The following is a 23,688-nucleotide window of genomic DNA, read 5'->3' as shown; positions in this document are numbered from 1 at the left end:
CCGATTTAACCCTTTGAGATCTTACACTATTTAAAACACAATAAAGTCTCCAACTGAGGGGGTGTCATATAGAGCACCAAGCGAAGCGTTTGAGCGAGCTCCCTGGGTACATGTGGGGCTTCACCTCAGAAGTGGTGAAATTCCTGAGGGGTTTCATCTGGTGGTAATCCCCAGAGATTTGCATTAGTGTCCTCAGACACCTTTGATGTTTCTTAAGTCGGTGACTGGATGGGTGAATATAGGACCCATGTTCCCATGATGCATCAAATGGATTAAAGCTGTTGCTTATCATTTTGGAAAAGGGTTTTTCAAGTCATTCATAGGAAGTGATTTTTATGAGGACAGTTTTTTGAGAAGGACAGCACAAGTTTGTCTAGAAAATCTTATATATTTTAAACCTCCTACAGGTTATGAGGCTTCAAAGAGTTCTACAGCAATTTCACAAGTGTGAAACTGGCATAGTGTAGTATATGATAGACTGTTGGGTAAAATACTTTTTACTGTTGGACAAACCTGAAACTGATTGGACGTTCATCATATGAACAGATACCAAACACAGACAGTATAAACCAAAGAGAAATATATAAATCAGATAAGATGTTCAAGAAATATTATGAACATCTTTTTAAGGTTTATATTTCAAACTGTATGTGAAAATAATGAAATGATAAATCCAGTCAATGCAGTATAAACAAGCGCTTCTTCTGCGATCTGTGTGCAGTGGGGATTAGCATGCACTCACTGGTCCCCATGCGTCTGAGCGGGCTGGCTCGTCCCCCAGCTGGGCCTGCCAGCCGCCAGCTCCTATAAGATCAGTGCATAGCGGCGGCGGCCCTTGAAAGCCATTATGCCGGCCAGCGTTCGCTGACTCATCCTTGGGATTTCATGGGCAGCTGGGTCCTGATCCCCTCTGTGCACCTTTGGGCTGGGCGGATGGTGGGGGTGGTGGTGGTGGGGGCGCAGCTCCATATCACAATAATGTGCCCTGAGGATCCTGAGGAGGGAGACGCCGTCCTGCCCAGCAGCTGCTGCTGCTCCTGCTCCTGCTGCTGCTCTGGGGTCTCCCGCCCCCCACCAGGGCCGAGCGCCACAATTAGCCAAGGAAGGCCCACACCCGGCCACTTTTATTACCTGACAAACTGCACCGCCAACCTCTCTCCATATGTCTGGGGGTGGTGGTGGTGAGGGGGGGGACTAGCTTGGATTTCCCCTGGAATGAAAACAAACTGAAAAAAAATTACATTAACTTTAAAAGGGGGAGGGGCACAAAAACAGACTAGGGGAAGTGTTTCCCGGGTGATCACAAGAGTGGCATGTTTTGTCTATGTTGGCCCCGCCTCCCCTCCTGGTCTGTGTCCTACTCCTGACAGACTGCTAGAGAATGAAGTGGTGTTGTCATGGTGTCTATGGAGTCCAGGGATGCAGGATTCTGCCTTTTTCACATGAACTATAGGCCTACACAGACCGTATGAAAGTAGACTTCTCATGAAGTACACAGACAGATTGCAGATCCTTTTCACATAATGGGTAGCAGATTTCAGTATAGGATAGTGAGGAGGCATGAGACCAAGCTATTAGTACTATTAATCCAGTTAGTTTAGGTTTTAATTTCACCTGATAATGTGGAATCGTGAAAATACTAATCAGTGTGATTATTAGCTCATAGCTGTCAACCCTCCCGTTTTTGGGTTTTCATGTACATTTTTACTGTCTTCCTGTTCTATTACTTTCTCCTGTAAACATCCTATATTCTCATACTCTGACAGTGCTGTTATCCTGTTGCTAGCCTGTGGCCCTTCCAGTTAAACAGATGTTTTCAGTGCATCGTTTCCAAAGCTTTAATATATGTGTGACTTTAGAGTGATATTAGCCTATACAAGATAACGGCTTGGTTGTTATGAGAACACGTTTTGACACTAGTCTGTAAGTCACATTCACGCGTAATTCAGTGAGTGCAGCAGTTGTGTGGTCTGAATTCTTGCTGTTTGCAGAGAGATAGCAACCGAAAGGCGAATATTGCCTAATAAAGCCGAAAATGTCCTGTATTTTGGGTTAGAAATCAGGGAAATCTCTGCCGTTTTAAAAGCTCAATGTTGACAGGTTAGCTGCTGATGCTCTAATTCTAAGACAGAGTTCATATTGCAAAAGCAAATGTAGTATTTCGGGAAAAAAAGGAATTAAAGTGAATCATGCATTAAATGTTAATCCCTATGACAGATAAATACCCGGTGTTGTTTCAGCCCTTATTTTCTACTGGACCCAAATTCTGTCTACATATTTTAGCCTTCAAAAACAGGTTCCATGAACAGTTCTCTTTTGTCACCCGTGAATGTCAACATCCCCTTATCCTGCCATCCCTGAGCCTGAAACCTTAAACCACCAAACACCTGTTCCTTTGTGTGAGCGAGCAGTTCACAGACGCTTCACAGAAATGCCAGCTAGTAATGTGCTCGCCCTGCTCTCTCTCTCTCTCTCCCTCTCTTTCTTTCTTTTCCTCCTTTTTCTCTCTCACTCTCTTGCTCCCTATCTCTTTTGCAGGGGATGAAACAGAAAAGACTCAGCTCTCCTCCCCCTCTCTCTCCCTCCCTCCATCTCTCTCTCTCTCTATTTCTATCTCTTTCTTTTTTTGAAAGGGAGGAGGGAGGAGCTCCAGTCTGCGGCCAGAGCCTCAGTTCCTTTCATCAGAAGATATTTGAAATCTAACTGACCCTATTCATTGGCTGCCAGGCCTGCTAGCGCTGATGCTACACAATACAGGGCATACGCGACGGATGCATCGGCTGGGGAATTTCAAGAATCCTGGCTGGGGAGACGGCCCGGACAGCTGAGGAGGAATCAGCATGAATTTGTACACTGTACACACAACACTCAGTTCTTTCTCCTCTGCTCTTTTTCTCTCCCGAGCTTCTGTCTCTCTGTTTAGGTCATAAACCCTAAAATGAAGAAAAAAAACGAAAAACTATTCTCCCACAGAGTGTGGAACTGCTGATGAATGCACACTCTTCACATAGAACCAGATGTTTGACACCAGGGCAGTTTTCCACAAGAGGGTGAACAAATTGACGGGCTGAGATTTAGTGCGGAGGCAGATCTCTCCCAGAATAACTAGATGTCTTTATCTGACAACGTGCCAATGTCTGTCAGCATGAAAATTCGTCTGGAACAAAGTTTGGCTCTCGGGAGAGAACAAGAACGAGCATGACTGGATGTTTTGCTCTTCAGGATTCTGTGTATGTCTAGAGAAACTATTTAAATAATTCAAAGAAAAGCATAGATCAAAATCAGATATTTTTTTAGAGATGTAAGCTGATTTTTCCATTTTATTTTAGCTGTCTGGTAAACATTTATTAACAGCAATAACAGGTCTGTAATGTTAATGCCAATGACAGTGAAGTTGAATCTAATCTAATCTAATTTGTGATGGTTTGCCTTACAAGTGAACAAACCCACCCGCTGTCTTGCATGGTTAGCAAACAATCTTTATCATTTTCTTAGAGGCATTCTTCAGCAGTAGTGACACTTTGCTCTCTCACACAGTGGTCCCAGTCCTTTCAGAGAAAGAACACACAGGAAACTCAACCCTTGGTAAACACACACACACACACACACACACACACACACACACACACAGAAGACAAAGCAAGCACCTCTAAAATAAAATCCCCCTCACAGTTGGGTGAGAACTTGTACTGTTTCCCCTTAGAACGTGGGCTAGATGTTTCCCCCCCCCCCCCCCCCCCCCACCCTCTCCGTCCCCTCTGCACCCAAAACCCTGACGGAGTAGCCGAGGGTGGATGTGGCCGTGCTGCAGGGGCCTGTGTCAATACAGACGGCCCTGTTGGGGATGTGTGTTTAGAGCCCTGAATGGAGTGGGTCCGCGGCCCGCCTGGGTTATAATGGGAACAGCAATGTGTGAAATATGTAGTGCAAAGGAAGCAGGCCACGCCGGAGCAGAGAGGCTGCACGCTGGCATGGAGCTGCGCGAGTCAGCAAGAAAGTCTTTCAAATAAACAAGCCCTTCGGACGGCCAATTTTGGCTGCCGGGCCAGAGGCGAGAGCGGCGCCTTCTAAATTCGAGCAGGAGTGGGCTAAAGAGGATGATTAAGCAGAGAGCTCGTCTGGGTTCCTGTTGAAGCCAGCGGCTGGAGGGAGAGAGAGAGAGAGAGAGAGAGAGAGAGAGAGAGAGAGATAGAGAGAGAGAGAGAGAGAAAGAGATGCTTTTGTGTGGAGAAAGTGCAGGAGACAGCAGCAGTGCTTGAGGGTAAGGGTGCAGTGCACGGGGGATAACATACGGTGGCATTGGATCTGCTGCAGAGGGAGAAATATTCATGAGGTTCTATTCTAGAACTCCTGCTAGCACCGCCTGTTTTTATCAGACAACTTGCCATTCTTTTAGGATGGGAGGATAGACTCAAATAAGAAATGACTTCATCTATGTTAGAGTATTGGAGCTTTCATATTAGGCATCAAAGATGTGTGTCAGCAATTGATACTACACCTGCTGTTTACTTGAACATTGTTTAGCTGATTCTCACTTTGTCCTAAAATAAGCGAGTATAACCAAAATCAGTACTGTATGTCCCTCAAGTGCTCTAGGAAACTGAAAGCATGTCAAGTTTAGGCCCAGTGTTTGACAATTTTATTGCTGTTAATAAAACACATGACAAGGGTGCATTAGGCCATCATCAAGCTGACATATTTAATTAAAATGCCACCTTAATTAAAAATGCAATTAAATGTGAAACACTAATGAATGGCAAAATGCAAAATAAACTCCAAACTTGACCTTCAGAATAGGCTGCTGTTGCTTTTTCTGCTCAAGAGCTGAACTATTTTTGAAAATTAATTTAGCACCAACACAGGGGGTTTTGCCCCCACGACATAAATGTATGCAACAAATTAATGCGAAATGGTTTGTGCAAGGCATTGGTGCTTAATTAAAAAGTGATGAATATGTTTGAATGGAGTGACTGACAGTTCTAGGGCTGGGTATTCAAGGGGGCTTGGGGAGTGAGGTGTCTGACGTAGACTGATGTTCAGGCAATCATTCTGGCAGAGATTGTGCACAGGGGAAGGCCAGAACGATGCTCATCTTGGGCAGTGCGTGTAAAAATTCAGTTTGCTGTGGAATCTGCCATGCTTGCCAATGTCTACTCACAACTTGATTTTGTTTGATACTCACGCACAGTTGGCCATGAGAGGGGCATTGATCTTTAGTCATACAGCCACCACAGCCCTAAATGCTCCTTGGCAGTGCGTGTGAGTGTGTGTGTGTGTGTGTGTGTGTGTGTGTGTGTGTGTGTGTGTGTGTGTGTGTGTGTGTGCGTGTGTGTGTGTGTGTGTGTGTGTGTGTGTGTGTGTCTGTGTGTGTGTGTGTGTTTATGTGTGTGTGTGTGTGTGTGTGTGTGTGTGTGTGTGTGTGTGTGTGTGTGTGTGTGTGTGTGTTTCTGTGTGTGTGTGTGTGTGTGTGTGGGTGTGTGTGTGTGTGGGTGTGTTTGCATGATCACTGAAACTGAATGAAAAATAGGGCTTAATCTGGATTGGAGAGGCAACGCTTGATGTTGATTCACTTTGGAGAAGGATCTGCTCTTTCAGGCAATGGACTAGCAATTCATCTGTGCACATCACCTCTGGAGCAAGAATCCCCCCAGAACACATTTCCTCTCAATTCCGTCACACTCTGAGAGTTTTTGTGTGCTCTGTCAAGGGCTGTTGAGCACCAAGAGGTTCGGGAAGCCAGCCACTAAGACATAACAAAAAAGTGAATCAAGACACTCTCCAGATTGTACTGTGTCATTCCTTGCGTCTGGTGTAATCTAAATACTAACCCTAGCAGTAATGCCAAACGGTATTCAAGTGCTCCGGGCTTCACGTCACCACCAGCCAGCTTGTGTCATTTGCACACCATGACACCTGTTAACCTGTGCCATGCCACACTACTGTCCACATCAGAAGGTTGTTTTTCTCTTTTCTCTCCTTTTCTCTCTCTCTGACTCTCTCTCTCTGTCCCTCTCTCTCTCTACCTCTTTCTCTCTCTCTCTCTCTACCTATTTTTCTCTTTCTCTCTTTCTCTCTCTATTCCTCTCTCTCTACCTCTTTCTCTCTGTCTCTCTCTATTCCTCTCTCTCTCTCTTTCTCTCTGTCTCGCTCTCTGCCTCTTTCTCTCTGTTTAGGATCAGGAGGCAGTGGTTCCTCTTTGCCTTCGCCCCATTAGCTGTCTGCAGTGGTGCGCTAAAGGAATGAGACGCTGTCAGACTGGCGGGCTCTCCTCTCTATCAGGTGACCCAGGCTGGGGGGGACGCGGAGCCGGCTGAGCCCATCTCTCCTCATTAGGCTGCTACCTGTGCTGTAACTGATGCTCTCGTGGCTCTGGGCAGAAGCCCTCCAGAGACGGTACAGGTAGCTTTAAATAATGAGAAAAGGGATCATCTGAGAAGTAAAAAACAGTGCAAACCAAAGGATGACAATGCAGGCTCATTCATTCAATCCTTTGTTTAGAAGTCGAGATAATCAGCTAGATAATAACAGATCATACCCGATGATGTATGTTCATTATGACATTTATGGTAAATACATACTGTGCCAGATACTGTACATGCAGTGCATACATACTGTACTTACATAAGTGCATGTACATACATACACATATAAACACATACATACAGATACATACATTCATACATACAGTACATACACACATATTTGACTTTTATTCTGATATTAAATTGACTTATGTGTCATATGATATTAACTGTGAGTAACCAATTCAGCGGGCATTTGGGCACAATTGAATAGAGAGCATCCTGTCAGGCAAAGCAGGCTTTTATTGTGCACTAACATAGCCATTTTGGCCAGCATATGTCTGTGTTGGATCTCAAGAATCTGGAGGTACAGAAACGTAATTCAATTCACCTGGACAAAGTACTGTGGAATTTAATAAAGTTGCCCTGGTCATTTTTGCCCAGAATTAGAAGCCCTTTGAAATGTCAGGGAGGAACTTCTGGAATTTGGAGGAATATCAAGACTACTATGTGGGCAGGGTGCAGGGAGAAAAGCTTTCACACTTTCATTACAAATCCCCAACTATCCCATCAAATCTAGCAGCATTTCTTAAAGACTTAGCACCTAAAGGGAGCAGAGTAATAGGTTCAGATTTCTGAGCGTTGGACTCTGACACATAAAGTGTTGAGCACGTAGCAGCCAGCTCTTGTCTAGTGTGAGTCTAGAATGGATTTGATTTGGACCTGAAACAGATCCGGTGTGAGGTTGGAATGGATCTTGTTCCAGTGACTGATTTTCTGACTTAAATCTACAGTGGATTTGGAGTGAATCTGACTTAAATATAAAGTGAATCTGATCTGGCATGCATTTGGCTAGCATTTGGCATATACTGTACATCTGCCTGGGAGCTATCTGCAGGTGGGGATCAGGCTAGTCCACTCCCCCACTGGGCCAGATATGTTCAAACTCACCTGCTATGTATCATGGAGCATAAAAATAGCTCTAGAGAACTGGTCTAATATGTTTCCAATGTGTGCAGCACTCTGGCGTCTGGTGCAGCCAGTTCCATTGATTACAGAGGAAGCTAATTGGTGCAGCATATGCTCCCTTAACAGAGCACCTGAGTGGCACGCCAGGTACTGCCCCGCTGTGAAGTGATGGCCTGTCACCGGTCCATTAAGAGATGTGCTGGGAAGAGGGGACATTCTCACTGGAGACACTTCTGTGGCGTATTGTTTCCAAGACAATCTTAGAAAAGTACAAAAAAAAAAAAAAACAATCATGTGAACAAAACTCTGGTTCAGGCTCACATTTCTTCTACACAACTTCTGAGTGAAAATAAAATGGCTCCCAAATCAAGGACTACATGCTGGAGTCTGGGACCATATACAGAATATGGAATATGGAAGCCATTACCAACAGGTTAAAGATTGTGCTTATGCATGTGCATTGTGCACACATTGGAAAGTATGGGACTAGCATGTACAGTAAAACTACATTTGTATCGACCTCAACATTCCAGGTATCAGCATATTCTCAGTTTAATCTCAGTTTCCTGATCTATTTCTCTGTTCTCACAAGGTTATGGGGACTCAGGGAATACATTATGGAGCATGAGAGACAGGACGCACAGGGAAGTCATTAATCATTGTTTTTGATGATGCATGTATATGCATGCCCATATATGGAGTATGTGAGCATGTTCTGCATGCTTTTGCAATGAACCTGACAGACACAGGGTGTGTATTGTGTGTTCCTCAATCTAGTCAACAATCTTGTGGAGACACTGTCATAAATAAAAGATGATGTCAGACGACACAAAGACATTTTATTCAGCTCCACATTACAAGTGTCACGTGATACTGTATGTGAGACGCTAAGCACTTATTTGCAGCTCTCGCTTCCACTATCTACTCCCTACAAGGTCATAAAGCTCTATGTCAACTTGATTTGAATGATGAGGTGTAATGCACTGCAGTAGCAGCAGAATTTCCACATTATTAAGAACATATTTATAGCACCAAAAGTCCTTTTGACGAGGTTTCACACAAATGAGTTTGCACCTCATTAGAAAATGGTGTCTTGTTATAAAACAATAACCTCAATACAACAACCCCCCAAAAAATATTATTCTTGCAAGCTGGAGGGGTCTCTTATCTCTACCTGTATAAGCAGTGTAGCACTGGTATCCAAAGATAAATCTCAGGTCTTATTTTTAGCCCGCACAAACAAGGGCTCGCTAGAGAAAATAGCAACAGTGCATGCTTTCTTATCAGCACTGTTCTACTTATGAGAGTAGATTCAGCTGAAGAAGAGTTCCTTCAAATTGGATTTGTGTGTGTATGTGAGGGTGGAGAGACATGGGCCTGCAAATGGATTAAGCATTTGGGACTAGAGTTGAAGTTATCAGGTGTAAAATAAGATCATCATGTGTTCAAATAAGCTTAAACATACTGTGCATTTTTACCTATGCAAATGGCTACAGTATGTATATATAATATTTTCAACAGATTATTCCACTCACTGCAATATTTCAGGGATGACTGAATTGGAAAGGGAGAGGAATGCTCCTAATAGTTACAACTGTATCTGTGGCATTGTAGGTAAACACTGAAATCATACTGGTTAAAAGTGAAAACAAAAGATTCCGTTTAAAGTGCACAGTCCTCTGATTCTTAAACTGGCAGAGCTTCTGAATTCCCTGAGGCGCAAGCTCATTGCAGATAATTCATATTTGTAAATGCAGTATTTGTGCTCAGCGCCTATCATGCTTGCTGATAGGGCTTGAATTGAGCTCTGGATGTGTAGCGTGCTGAGGAGTAGATCGTTGTCCTTGCTCGCTTGTTGAAGGATCTGTGTCTCATGACTTAAACATTCAGGAAGATAAAATATGATTACAACTCCGTGGGTTTTTCTTTCTTTTTTTCTTTTCATTTTTTTTGGGGGGGGGAGGGAGGGGAGTCGGTGGAGATGGAGAGTTGCAACCTCAGCACAATCAGTGGAATGCATCAATGCCTCTCTGTATTGTAGGAGGAGAACAAAAGCGCTGGTTGTCCCTCTGGATGTTCACTCGACTCCCAACCACGAGTGTCGGCGAGAGAGCATTTTAAGCCTGTGGAAAGTCATTTGTTTGGAAAGTCATTTGTTTGTCACGGCGTGTTGTGTGCGTCTCACTGGAGTCGGGGCTGGCTGCGGTGGTCTACATATAGCGCATGTCTGTCAGCTGTCATAAACACAGCATTGGATTAGACCTGCACAGAGGTATGCGACTGCTCCCAACTGTCAGACGTTGAGACTGTAACACGACCTGACAGCGGTATCAGCGGTGATATTTTTCCCCTACACAAAACTAGGCCACACACAGATACACAAATAAGTACCAACTGCCACAAATAAAACAAGTGTCATAGTGTATTTTTACACTTGTTAACATGAATGGAAACTTTTAGACTGGAAGATTATTGTATACAGTATATGAGCAGCGAAGTTGTGACAAATTATCTATACCAATATATTTTGTATGGATGGCATACTGGTATCTATAGACACAGTAAAGGTGACTGCATTTTTATATCTTTCATGTCATAACATGACTGTCAGCAGCACAACCACCTGCAATGACCCCCAAGTGCACAGCGGCGACTGGAGACTGAAAATCCATGTCTCCAATTTCCTCAGCAGAGCTCAATTTGAAGGTCCCAGACCCTGTGGCCATGTTTGATAATACTCCAATGCCCCTTTTGGCCCCTCCACAGAGCCAGGTATTGGATAGCCTATGAATCATCACATTTAGCCTGTCCCTCGGTGTGAGGGGAAGAGATGGGCTAAGCCCGGGGTCTGTGGTGTGGGCAGGAGCCGAGGGGGACGCGAGGAGAGACAGGCTCCTCAATGAGGGGACTGCTGTGGCTGCAGGAAGAGATTGGGAGCCAGTGAAGGTCAAACCCTTTGGATGAAGCATTACACAAGCTGGGCTGTCTGCTGGGAGAGAGGAGAGGCAGCTTTGTTGGCATGCCCTTACCGCACCAAACATCCCCACTATTGCCATGGAACCTGGGATGGGGGGGGCTCACATTACTGACCAAACTGACATGATGTTTATTTAATCGACAATGTAAGCTGGTGCTTAAATTCCATTTTGCCTGGTGAAGGCCTGATTACTTTGGACAAGTGATCTATCACAGGGTTACAGGATTATGGCTGAACAGCTAGGCAAACAGGGCACTTTGTTTTAATGCATTTATGGTTGTCATGTGTCATGCTAATCGCTTAGACGCGATGACCTTCTTCCGAGACCTTGTTATTGAATGATTCTCATTATAATGTTAGGAGACAGACAGGTTGTTGTCTTTACCTTACATTAGTGAACTCACTTGTGGGAAACCTACGTTTCATAAAATATGACAATATTCCCCACAAATGACACTGCAAAACAAATAATTGATCTATTGTCCTTAATTTGCAATAGAGAGAACAATAGAATTTGTAGCCCTCCAATAAGATCTGTGATGCAACAGATGATAGGACTTAATTCTAATACCTTTCCCTTTCATTAGCACCTCCCACAGACTCATGTTTCAGAGCTGCTTTCATTTGACAGTGTTAGCATAAATAGCACACGATCCATCAGAGAGAGGGAGCCTGGCGGTGGCTGTAAATGTTTATTGCTGGGCTTTTGTTTGGAGACCCGAGGCAGAAATTGAACACTCCGGCGTGCCGCTGCGCCGAGGGCCAGAGGATTGATCCTATCTAGAAACGGAATCTTGTGCCTATTGTAAGGAGCCTGACGCCTCTGATTGACAGAATGTCGACTAAAATAGGGTCTACTTTTATTCCCTATTTCCTAGATAAAATCCCTTCACTGTTTTTTTTTTGTTGTTGTTGCTTTTCTTCCATGTCTCTGTCACAAAAGGGTCACTGTATGTATCAGTGAAACCGACTGTGTCTTCAGTTTAATGCATTGAGGCATTAGCATTTAGATAACCCCACTGAATCCGGCACATGGGGAATTGAAAAACAGGAACAAAATAAATATGGTGAATAATACCTAATACATTCTAGATTAATGCAGAGCTGCTGCTTTTTCGTAGGCAAGACTTTTTCAAAGTTGAACCACATATACATTGGGTATTCAAAGCTGAGGATGTTTTACCCAAGGAGACTGGGAGTATGGCCTTTGAAAGGAGCCATAGAACTCCGTAGGTGCATGATTGCAGTGAATGTAATGAGGACGGTCTCAACAAAATGCACCCCCTTCAATCATCCACTTCAGACAGTGGATCTTCAAAGCGGATCATCTGAAACCACTTCTAAACAACTTTCCTCCCATGATAGTACATTACACAACAAAATCACTTTGTATGGGCAGTGCCCTGTGCGTAGTGCGTTTTCTGCCATCGCTTTTGAAATCCTCACGGACAGAGCTGAAAAATGAAAGATAAATCCATGCCTTCTCTCATCTTCCTATTGATTATATATATGAATCGTTTCGCCCTCTAAGTCTTTTTCAGTGTTTCTAACACTGACAAGAACTTCTTTTCTTTGAGTTTAATTTACACGAGGCGTTGAGTCATATGGAAATGACTTGAATCCCTGCAGAGTCAATCCAGCAGCCATCATGCTGAGGACCCCTAAGCTCCACACTCTTGCTTTATCTGTACAGTTGCTTTCAAGACACAGACTGTGAGTGAGTGTGTGTGTGTGTGTGTGTGTGTGTGTGGTGTTTCTTTCCTTTTTTTTTCGGGGGGGGGGGGGTATGGGGCATAGCACTCTCCAAATCAAATGGGCATTTTCTCCATCTGTGAGAGAGAGAGAAAGAAAGAAAGAGAGAGAGAGAGAGAGAAGCTATCAGTATTCCTGTCATTCGCCCTGCGAGATGAAGGGTAGAATGTGGTGGCTAAACACACAGCCCTCTTACTCTGGCCCTCACCACCCCAGATGAACAACACCCCCCCCACACACACACACACACCACCACCACCACCACCTCCTCTCCAACGAGCCTTATTGAAACAAATTGAAGGTTGCCTGCACAGCTGCACCTTGAGCAGTTTCTTGGCCCAGACTGCTGAGGTAGGAGAAGGGCAGGGAAGAGAAACAGATGATTAAAAGTTGACAAAAGGTTGGAGGTGTGGTGGAAGGCCACTGGTCAATCAACACACTGTAATTTGGGCAACTGGAGACCATGCCATTAGCTGTAGGTACAGGGGTGCATTTGAGGTGCTGAAGGTGTCGTCCAATGTCTGTTTTTTTTCCCTAACTTGAACCCTTTGATGTCAATCAGACAAGTGCCAATGGGAGACAATGCCAGCATTTGTACGAAAATATACATGACAAGAATCTGCTTTGGAGAAGAAAAAAAATCATGATAATGAATAGCTATTGTAGGATTTTATTATAATAATAATAATAATAATTATTATTATTATTATTATTATAATTTTTTTTAAAAAAAAGGCAGTTAGCATTGTACATTGTGTACATCTGGAATTGCAATTGATTAACCCTAAGAAATGGAAGCTATTTTGCTTGACAACATTCCCAACCCATGGAAGTTTCCTGGTAGGTTCCATCCTACCTGTACTTGTAAGTGGTGTTACTCTCCTCTCGCCAGTGAGATGAGGTTGACAGTATTATCACAAGGGCATTGTGTCACTGACACATTTCTGGGCCCACAGATTTATGGTCTCTGCGATGCGGGTACATTATTGCCATGGATAATTGAGTGCATGCAGCACAGTAACACCGTCAGCACCCCTCCTCGACCCCCCCCCCGCCCCCCCAACTCTCCACCCGCAGTGGTATGGCCCGTCGACAGGGGCCCAGTGCGCCGTCGCCACGGCAACTGCACCAAAGCAAACAATAGACTGGAATGAAGGGAACATGATAGCGTGAAAGCTACCTTACCCAACTGACAGATTTTTTTCCAGGCAAAAATTTACCAAAGCCTTTTATTAAAAGTGTAACACCACTACACTGTCAACATGGTGCAAGGAACATCTAATGTTTGAGACTTTTATCAAGATAAACCAAAGAATTAAGAAGATGCATACATATAATAAAATGCTGTCAATTATGACACATTTGTTAAATGTTTTATGGTCGAACAATCCAACTGCAAATGATTTGTTAGGGCTTTTGTGTGATGTGTGTGTGTAATTCCTAAATCTTTTACACCATAAATTTCAGATATACCCTTTGAGCCATGTGACTGCGCCATAGCAATTATCAAGTCAGATTTTATCCCCTCAAACATAAGTATTCACAAAATAATTATTATGCATATGTTCCTTTTTGAATCAGGCTTTGTGTGTTGGTGAACTGGTCTTCCCACCTACTTTAGATTCAATAATTAACATATGCAAATAGTCCCCTTGGAGACATGATTAGTTACATTTGGACAGATGTGACACTGACTACGTGCTGCATGAAGGAGTTCATCATACTTGGCTACGCATTAAGCCTCTCTGTTGTACTCTGCCTCTGTGTCAATCAATGTTGCATGGTCCATTTTGTTTGGGCACAGGGTATATTTCAACACCCGGACAAAGAGAGGCAGGAAGCCCATTTTGACTGGCGAACAGATCAAGCATGAAATCCATAATGAATGTTTACGCCCATTATTTGGATGGGATGAGATGAATGTATGTTGTCTTGACAAAATGCCCTTCATCTTTATGTGAAGCACAGCAGAGCACTCATGACATGAATGCATATCTTTTCAGGGTATTATGCATATTTCGAGCTATAAGGTCCAGCATATACTTAGGATGAATAGGTATGAAATGAGAAGGCTTTACAGATTAACCATCTCCCCACTCAATGATTAGGCTTATACGTGACTCGCTTTACTGCTCACCAAGGCTCAGTGGTCATTGAAAACAGCCCAGTGAAGCATGACACACATACAAATAGCTGTTTCTCAACGTTGCAAATGGGGCTGTATGCAGTGGCTCCTCTGGGAACTAAGCGTTTTTCTCTGATGATGAGATTCACCTTGGTTTAACTGGTCTGATTGCTTTCCCTGTAAATGTCTCCGATATTAACAAACAACATTCTGGGAGAGCGAGGGCTGCCACGGTTGCCCTGGAGATCACAGTTTTCAGTCATTATCCTTCATTCACTGTAATGTGCAGTATCGTCTTACATTTGCTTTTAATTGGGGATGCGCACACAGTGCATTTGATTGGGGTTTTCCCCAGTTCCATTAAGCAAATAATAAGAGCTGAGATTTGCATGGGTTTTAATGAGAAAATGCAAATGAAAATGTTCTCTCACTAAAAGCAGAGTTAGTGCTTCTGCTTGATTGCAAGTCTCAATCCAGCCGTGTCCCCAAAGCATCCAAGTGTACTTCTGACTTAAGACTAGTTCCTTAAATTTAAATCACACGCTCATCTCCCCCCAGGAAGACGGAGAAACACAGCAAGGGGTCCAAACTAGCTTTCCTTAGAGTCACAGAGCGCATCAAGAAGCTCTACAGTGTGAGAACCCCTCTACCAAGCTAGCCACTAATGAACCTCCCCTGTCATTTCCCTCCTCTTTTTTTTGTGGGGGGGGGGCATCCAAGTCCCTACACCCAGCAGGGTAAGGGAAGGAGGAGCTTAAGGGGGGGGGGGGGGGGGTTGAATTATCTCCTGTTAGTTCAGCACACTGGATGTGACATGGTCGACCTGGCTTGTAAGGGCTGCTAGTGTTTTGTGTGTTGCCAAGATCAAAAGCTGCCCCCCCCGGGTGAAGAACTCTCCGAGTTTCAGGTCAGTCATTCATCCGCTCTTAGACAGGCCGCAACATCAAACTAAAGAGGAGATTTGGTCCTCCCTTTTCCTCGACCAACAAATGGTTTGAAATGAACCACTTAAGAGATTTGCATGCTGAAGAAGAAAGACTGACATGGATTTAGATTCAAGCCTTTAGTGGCAGTAAGAAAAAAGGTCAGGGAAATCCCAGTTTAATCGACTTTCATTTTGTCAAACACCTGCAGAGAAGAATGACCTGACATATATTGTTTTCCGTGGTTGTCTGACAAGGCTTTGGTTGTGAACAAAGTCAGGCCCTCTGGACACAGAGGAAGTTGAATACAACAAAGGAAACCCACAAAAAAAAAACAACTTCTGACAATTCCATGAATACCCTTAAATGGCAGCTCTGGTAGAAGATCAATCTTTCCCCAATAAGCTGTGTTGTGCAAACACTCATCCTCTTGATAAAGGCTTCCACTGACCCATGGAATTGATATTTGCACTATCACTCCTGTATCTTGGGACCATGCCATGATTGAGTTTAACTGTCACAAAAGTCCCTTTGATCTGAGGGTTCCGAAGACAACTTCTGAAAGGACCCGGAGAATCCGCAAGATCCGCAAAAGTTATAGTTGGAGACTTTAACCACACACACCCCTCTATAGGCCTTGATATCATCTGTTACATAAGTGCATCTGCTATGAGGATCAGTCCTCCCCTGTGCCGTTCCAACACACACACACACACACACAGTCAGACAGTCATCTGTGATTTATTGGAGGCAGCCAGTCAATTTTGTGCTACTTAATTTAGAGCCTCGACTTTCTTGCCAGGACAGGCAGGAGAGGCTGCGGATGAATTGGATGCCTTCGCCAGAATCTGTAGCTAAATAAGTGAAGATGAATTCTGCCGCTCGCCATCAGTACGGATGTTTTATGAGTAATGCAACCCCTCGTATTTTTGGAAGGTGTTATACACCCGGTAATATCCGCAAACAGACACATCCACCTGAAGGCAGCCTTCTTTTAGCCACTACGTATGCTGTTGAGCCCTTTCCCTCCTCTGCTTTTGCCATTAATGAAAGTTCTAGATGTAGCCTACCATTCATGATACAGAAATGAGTCTCACTGAACAGCGCATGACATTAAATCTGCCACTTGAATAGGAAAGGACCTAATGGCCAGGGTAGATAAATATAAAATGCGTGTTTAGGTGTTAAATATGAGGGTCAGGATCCATTTTGGCTCATGTAGTGTCTTTCCTCCAAGCTGTCCAAGCTGTCAAAAGTGATTAATCTCCAACGGCCCTCATGTAAATTTCCATTTTTTTTCCCTCCCCGAGTGCAACTGTTATAACTGGTGTCAGTGGAGACTATTTAGCTTGTCTATGAATATTTATGGCCTCATGCATTCATCATCCAAGACACCATTAATCCATAGGCTATTTCAGACATAAATATAGGGGGAACGAGCTAGGGGGAAAAAAACAATATGATGTGGCTTTGCATAAAAAGAGTACAACTTCATCTATTTCAAAAATGAATGATGAGAATTTTTTGTATTTTTTAATATGTTTAAATGGCTTTAGCAAACCATATGTGTTTGTGAAATCATTGAGGTTCTAAACATAAGCTCACATCATGATACGGTCATATCATTATTATAGAATATGATACGTCACAGGATATCCTTAATAAACTCATGTCGTATAATGATACTTTCTGTGGACTTTATGGTCTTTTGGGCCCCCAATGGCGACTTCAAGGCACCTAACCCTAACCCTAGCCTTATGGTCCCTTCCTGCCTTGGAGATGAAGATGGAGGCTCAGAAGACCAGAGAACTTTCCGTGGTTGTTGTTGGTACTACTGGGAAATCAGGCGGAACAGACTCTCAGAGGACTGGCAAAACACAAAGGAAGACTTTTGAAAAGTACCTTATGGCTGTGTTTTCCTCATGCAGATTATACAGTTTCTGTGTGTTGTACAAGTGTTTAGCAGGCGTGCTGTACATCTGGTGGTGAATTAGGGAGGCTGCTGTGCGCCAAGCAGACAAGCTACAGAAATCTTTAAATTAGAGCTGGGAGATTGCACCTGTCACGCATCTCCTCCTACTGGATACACACAGGCGTGCACACACACACACACACGCGCATGAACGTCTCATGGCAGAATTGAGTCAGATTCTATGGGATGGCTCTGGTCCCGTCGCTGCTTTAATCTAACATGGCATCTGGAAAACACTTTCAGAAGCACATAAGGGGGACACTTTTACACACACACACACACACACACACACATGCAAATACACACATACACACAGACACACACACACTAACACACACGCACAAACACACACACACACACACACACACACACACACACACACATACACACAGCGAGTCGATCTAAGCTTACAGCAGAATGTTTTTCTCCCTTTCTTTGTGTCATTGGCCTGCTGTCTGGTTGCATTACTCATTTCAGTGTATTTGAGATATCCATTGGCTCTCACATTACAGCAACATTATGGGGATTGCAGCATTTAATTGCATTTCTTGACCCCCTACACTGGGAACAGATGAATCTCAAAGTAGTTTCAGTTTCTGTCCACCAAGCTTAACAAGATTATTACTCCTGCGATATACAGTAATATTGGATCTCAGTCAAAGTCTTGTGTCTGTGACATGCCAGCTCTCCACCCCCACCCCCTTTACTGTACATCTGACATATGAATCACATTCTATATTATGCACGCTTTATGTGACTCCCACTCCTGTCCACATTTACATGTGGTGAGACACACTGCAGTCCCTAAACAACCTGTTCATTCTGCATTTGCTGTCTGTTGCCTTGGCCCCACTCCAGAAACATGGATGAGTTTGGATTTGGCTTCTGTGGGTCTGTCATCTGACCGTGAGTCACACACATCAGCACTCTCTCAATCTTTTTTGTCCTATGTTTAGTTCCTGATCACAGTGCTCTCAACTATGGGCTCCCAAATACTGTACATTCTGTGACATGCGAAAAAAAGAGAGAATAGGTTCTTTTTTTGGGGGGGGTTTCTTAAAAAAAAAAAAAAAAAAACATATCGGATTGGACCTCCCAACTGCAAGGTATCTATTACCCAGTGTCTTTACTGAACCAGATGGTAGTGAGATGTCTTAGGAGGCTGTGGAACGTTGACTGTCCATTTGGCAAATCACTTGGGCAGAACAGAGGCTGTTTGGGAACAAAGGGCCAACAGACACTCCTCAAGCTGGAATTCTGTGTGACACTGCCTGCGCCCACCTCCTCTCGCCTCGCCTCGCCACCCGACCTCTTCTCTCCTCTCCTCTCCTCCTCGCCACTGCACGCCTGGCTTCGTGGCGGAAAAAAAAACAGATCTGATAACCTGCTTGAGAACAAAATCTAACAAGATGCTTAAAAGTAATATATTACTGTGTGTGGTAGTGATTTGATTTCTGTTCCTGTAGTTTAGATCTTTTAAAGCATATGTTAGCTTTTACAAAGCATTCCAATGCGTTCAGCTAATGTTTAATGTTAACCTTATGCTGAAACCCCAAGTCAGTGCTCTCATTATGGGTGCATTTTAGTTACCTATAATCCACATGACTTCAATGCTTCTGATGTGTTCAGTCGGGATAATGAAGGGTTTATTGTCACTTCTTCTCAAAACTAGAAGCTAGACATTTATTGGATCACCCTAGACATATAGGTCTCCTCAAACATGTCATTCTCGACATTAATGTCCTTCCTAGAGTTAGACGTTAATGTAAAGAGAGTATTTTGGCCACCAAATTACCCTTTAAGTACCTGAAATGTATGGCTTAGCTGCGCTCTGATCCTTAAGCCCTTAAGCATTCTGACCTTCCCTAAATGTAGTCTCCATTAAAATCCTAATGAGGGGCAGCCATCGAAATTTCCTTAACAAGTCTGTCATCGCCACATATTTGTCGGCATGCAAAAAGCAGATTGGATATAAGACTGCCCACTGTGCGGGGGGACCCCCGCGGTGAACTTTCAGGTTGAGGGATTTCGGTCGGGGCTGGACAGGTGGCTCCAGTCAGGGAGGCAGGAGCGGCCAACGCGGCGGTCCCGCTTTGAAAACCCCTGGACTGGAAAATACCGGCGCTTTTCACACGACAGGGACCTGCCCTCCCTTCCCTGCCTCCGGACAGCGCGCCGGATCGGGTTCCCAAAACCCTCACAGGTTGTCGTCCAAAAATCTGATACTCGCCGCTTTTGTGGGCCGTGCTGCCACAGGGCCCTTTTCAGCTGAGGGGAGAGAGAGCGCTTCTCGGGGATCAGAGCGTAAATTAGCTGTAGTCAGATGGTAATGCGCAAAAAAGCACACCACACACACACACACACACACACACACACACACACACACACACACACATACACACACACAAATGCTCATTTGCTGTCTGACAAAGACAGTTCCAAACAGGGCCCCCAAGGAACTGTGCTTAAGCAGACTACGGCTTCTCAAATGGAATGGAACTGCTAGTGGAACAGATGTGCCAGAATAGGAGTGTATGGCCACACTGAACACAACAGGAGCAGACAGCCAGATAGTGTGACACTGCAACATTTGGGGAGTCTGAATTTCAATGTCTTGTCTGACATTAGTCACTTGCTTTGCAGAGTATCACAGTTCTGCAATAGTAACATACATCTCTTTTATAGTCTAGGAAGATATTCATTTTAATTAATGTGAGGCAACTCCTGAATTGTGATGACAAAAAAAATATCGCTTTTGACCAGAACAAAATCAAGACTGATGTGGTTTACAAACACGTTGGCTAATCAGTGTTATGCCACTGTATGCCTGCACTGCAAGACTGATGTGGTTTACAAACACATTGGCTAATCAGTGCTATCCCACTGTATGCCTGTACTGCATTCTTGGCCTGCCATTAATCCAGCCGTGTAGCTTTAAGACCCCATTAGTCCAGCACTGACTGCTGTCAGAGTCAAAGAGTGGAGTCGCTCTTTTTAGAGTCACATACCATTTGAGTCATTTTAGGAGATGGCGGCTCCTAGCTGAGCCAACATCTCGCTGAGTTTGCCAGAGTACAAGGGAATCTTTTATGACAGCACAGGGCAGGGTAATGGGCCCTCCATCTGGAAAAGGTCCTCGTTATGGACAGGAGTGTGAGAGCTCAGTGGTAGTGTACCTTAGAGCTCTGTGTGTGTGTGTGTGTGTGTGTGTGTGTGTGTGTGTGTGTGTGTGTGTGTGTGTCTACACAGACCTTGGGGTCAGCTAACCGCACGGATCTGTCAAATAACATATGGAGTGACTACTCGGCCTGCCTCCTGTCCATGCACCACTGGGGTGCCTGTGAACTCGGAAGGTGTTGATTGACTCCCACACATACCAAGGGAAGTGGATACACGTACATATACACATGCACTAATACGCATACACAAATACACACACACACCCCCACACACACACACACACGCAGGGCTGTCTGAGCTTCGATCTAAATCAATCAATTTGGTGGCCACCACACTAATGATGTCTGTGCTTCCACAGGAAGGCTCAAGGTGGATAATGGAGGAGATGAAGTGTGTGGTGGAGGCTTTCACAACTCATGATCATATCCCCTAATAAGCATATTCATTGTGCTGGAGCGCAGGCACATGTATTATGGCAGCGGGGAAGGAGAGACTGTAAAACAAAGGGCTTGCAGATATGCTGCTTTAAGCACTTCGCCTTTGCTTTACAGCTACCATTGATTTTGCCCGCAATAACGACACATCAGCCAGCTGCCACAGTAGATTAAGAATCAGTGGCACCGTCTTTTCCGACTAGCTTGCTTTCAGAAGGTAAACATTGCTGTTAGAACGCCCCTCGTCAGTGTAAAAACACTTTTCGCAGCACACAAACACCACTCTGCTTTGCAACCATAAAGGCACTGGCTCCGCTCAGTGTCGTAAACACTGTAACAGGTAGTGTGTTAGGCTTTGGGAGTGTTGCTTAAAAGTGGCCATGATTCAGCGTTGGGGCTGACCGAGATGAAAGGAGGGGAGGAAAGGTTAGCCGCTCTCCCGGTCTAAGCCAAGGCAACAAAGGCATCATTGTGTCCATGTCAGGTTCATTGTGGGAGTCCTGTGAGGCATAATCTCTGACAAACACAAACAACGCATTAAAATACGAGCATCCCAGGAGGTGACCAAGGCAGCGGGTGGCTTTCAGACACATCAGTCAGGGACTAGCGTGGCCTACACACTGCACAAACAGGTGGGTCTTAGGGGAAACACACAGGTAAATCTAAAGGTAAGCCTGGATAAATGGAAACAAAGCACAGGCAGTCAACACCTAAAGATATTGTGGTGAGTAGTACTTTACTCTACATATGCCCTCACTGATCCACGAATGAAAGACAAATTGCGACTATGTAAGCAAGATATCTACAGTATTTGTTGTTCAAAATAAGAAGTTGCATATCAGATAATGCTAACGTCTGGCATGAAAAGACTCTGAAAAGGTGTTAAATCATAACACTAGCATGTGGTCTTAGGCTTTCTGTCATCATAAATACACAATGTGTGTAAGGCTGAGAAGGACAATGACTGTATACAGGAGTGTATATTTAATCAGAGAGCTTAAGAATAGTGGCCACATGATGTCAGTCTGTACAAGCGGCACATTATGCAGGAGGGAGAACTTCAAACAGGCAGAGAGAAAGTCTCCTGCAGCAGCATTGAGACCAGTGTATGGCAGGATTTAGCCCAGCCAAGAACAACAGCACACAAAGATGCTGTGCAGATTCTGCACAGTAATCCATCCACCCACACACAGCCTACCCCACCCACCCCTACTCTGAACCATACACACACACACACACACACACACACACACACACACATTTACATTGTTCATGTATAATGAGAAACACATGCTCTGCTGCACCTGCTGTCCTGTGGCCATGCATGTCCTGTGCCCTCTATCTACAGAGCGCGCTGTTTGGGCTAGCGCGCGGATTTACATTAAAGCTCATTATAAATATATACAATGTAGCATCGGGCACCGCTATGAGGGTCCTGTGTGTTGGCTGATGGAGGATTTAAAGTGTTTGTTTTATACTTGAGAACAGCGGGACCCCTGGGGATGGCAGATCCAAATGGGTCAGTCTCCTGAGCTCCTGATACAGTCCAGCCCATGGAGACAAAACTGGGCCAATTAACGTTATTTTCACACAAACGATACAAAAGACCCAAGGCCAAGGTCTATTTCTTTAAAAAATACAAAAAAACCCTAACCATTTCTACTCCTCGCCATACAGTTTTCAATCCTCTAAGCCTCTTAAATGTAATTGTTTCCCTCTTCTTTTGTGAGGTGCCACTGCACAGGCGTGCATAGCCATTACACTGAGGAGGACATGGCAGAGGAAACCGTTGTGCAGGAACACAGTTTGAGCCACTGTTTAATTACCGTCTGTCTTTCCAGCTCATTGCCTGGTGAAGCAATCATTTACCATCCTCCCGCTGATAGCGAATCTGGAATTTCTCTTTCTGATGGTATCAGAATATTAATAGTCTTCATTACACGAGAATTAGACTCATCACAAAGTCGCGGGAGGGAATAACGTTTTAATCAACTTATTACACGTAATGTATTGCACCTACAGACGGAGAAGGATGGCAATTACTGGAGCGTGGCTCTCCTGAGTGCCAATGTGCAAACAGGAATTGGAGGGCAAGGTGTCTGCAATGAAAAAACAGATTGATAATCCTTAAAAAATACCTACTTCTGCATGGGCTCGCCATCTTAATGAACTGCTGAAGCAAATGACATCTGGGTTGCATCAACACTGCCTACATGAAGGGATTTGTAAAGAGCAATTCCAAAGAAGAGAAATCTTGCAGATGCATGTGGTGCAACTGAAGCTGTGATATCAATAATGCCCTGATTTGATTGTCTCTGTTATCCTCTTTGGCTTTTGTTAAAACAAAGGCTCATTTGGAGGAGTCGAAGCCAGGGCTCGACATTAACGGTAGCCCAGTAGCCCCGGGCAACCAAATTATGACAAGTGGCAACCAATTCCTGACTCCTGGTTGCCCCTGTGGCAACCAGATTTACCCATTGTCCCTATAGTTTGATTATTATTGTCATTTTTTGGTATAATTATCAGTACGTACACATACAGTATTTCAGCATTTCACAAATGTGGTGGGCAACGTAAACTTAATTTTCTGACTCGGGATGGCCTGGCAAATAACGCAGCTAATAGTAGCCTAGCCTAAACAAATTAAACTTTTTTCAAGTAGGCATAAAGATTAGTGTTGCGCGGTTCACCGGTACTACAAACTAAAAATGTCACAATGCCTAATGCTAGCCTACTACGATACTTTTAAGAATGACCGTGTTCTTCTGAAGTAACATGCGTGTGTGCGCAAGGCACCCTGTCCCCTAGAAGCCTGTAGCTGTGCGTCTTTCCCCC

This window comes from Sardina pilchardus, chromosome 11, assembly GCF_963854185.1.
Source record: "Sardina pilchardus chromosome 11, fSarPil1.1, whole genome shotgun sequence".
Classification (NCBI taxonomy): domain Eukaryota; kingdom Metazoa; phylum Chordata; class Actinopteri; order Clupeiformes; family Clupeidae; genus Sardina; species Sardina pilchardus.
This window is presented reverse-complemented; position numbering follows the sequence as displayed.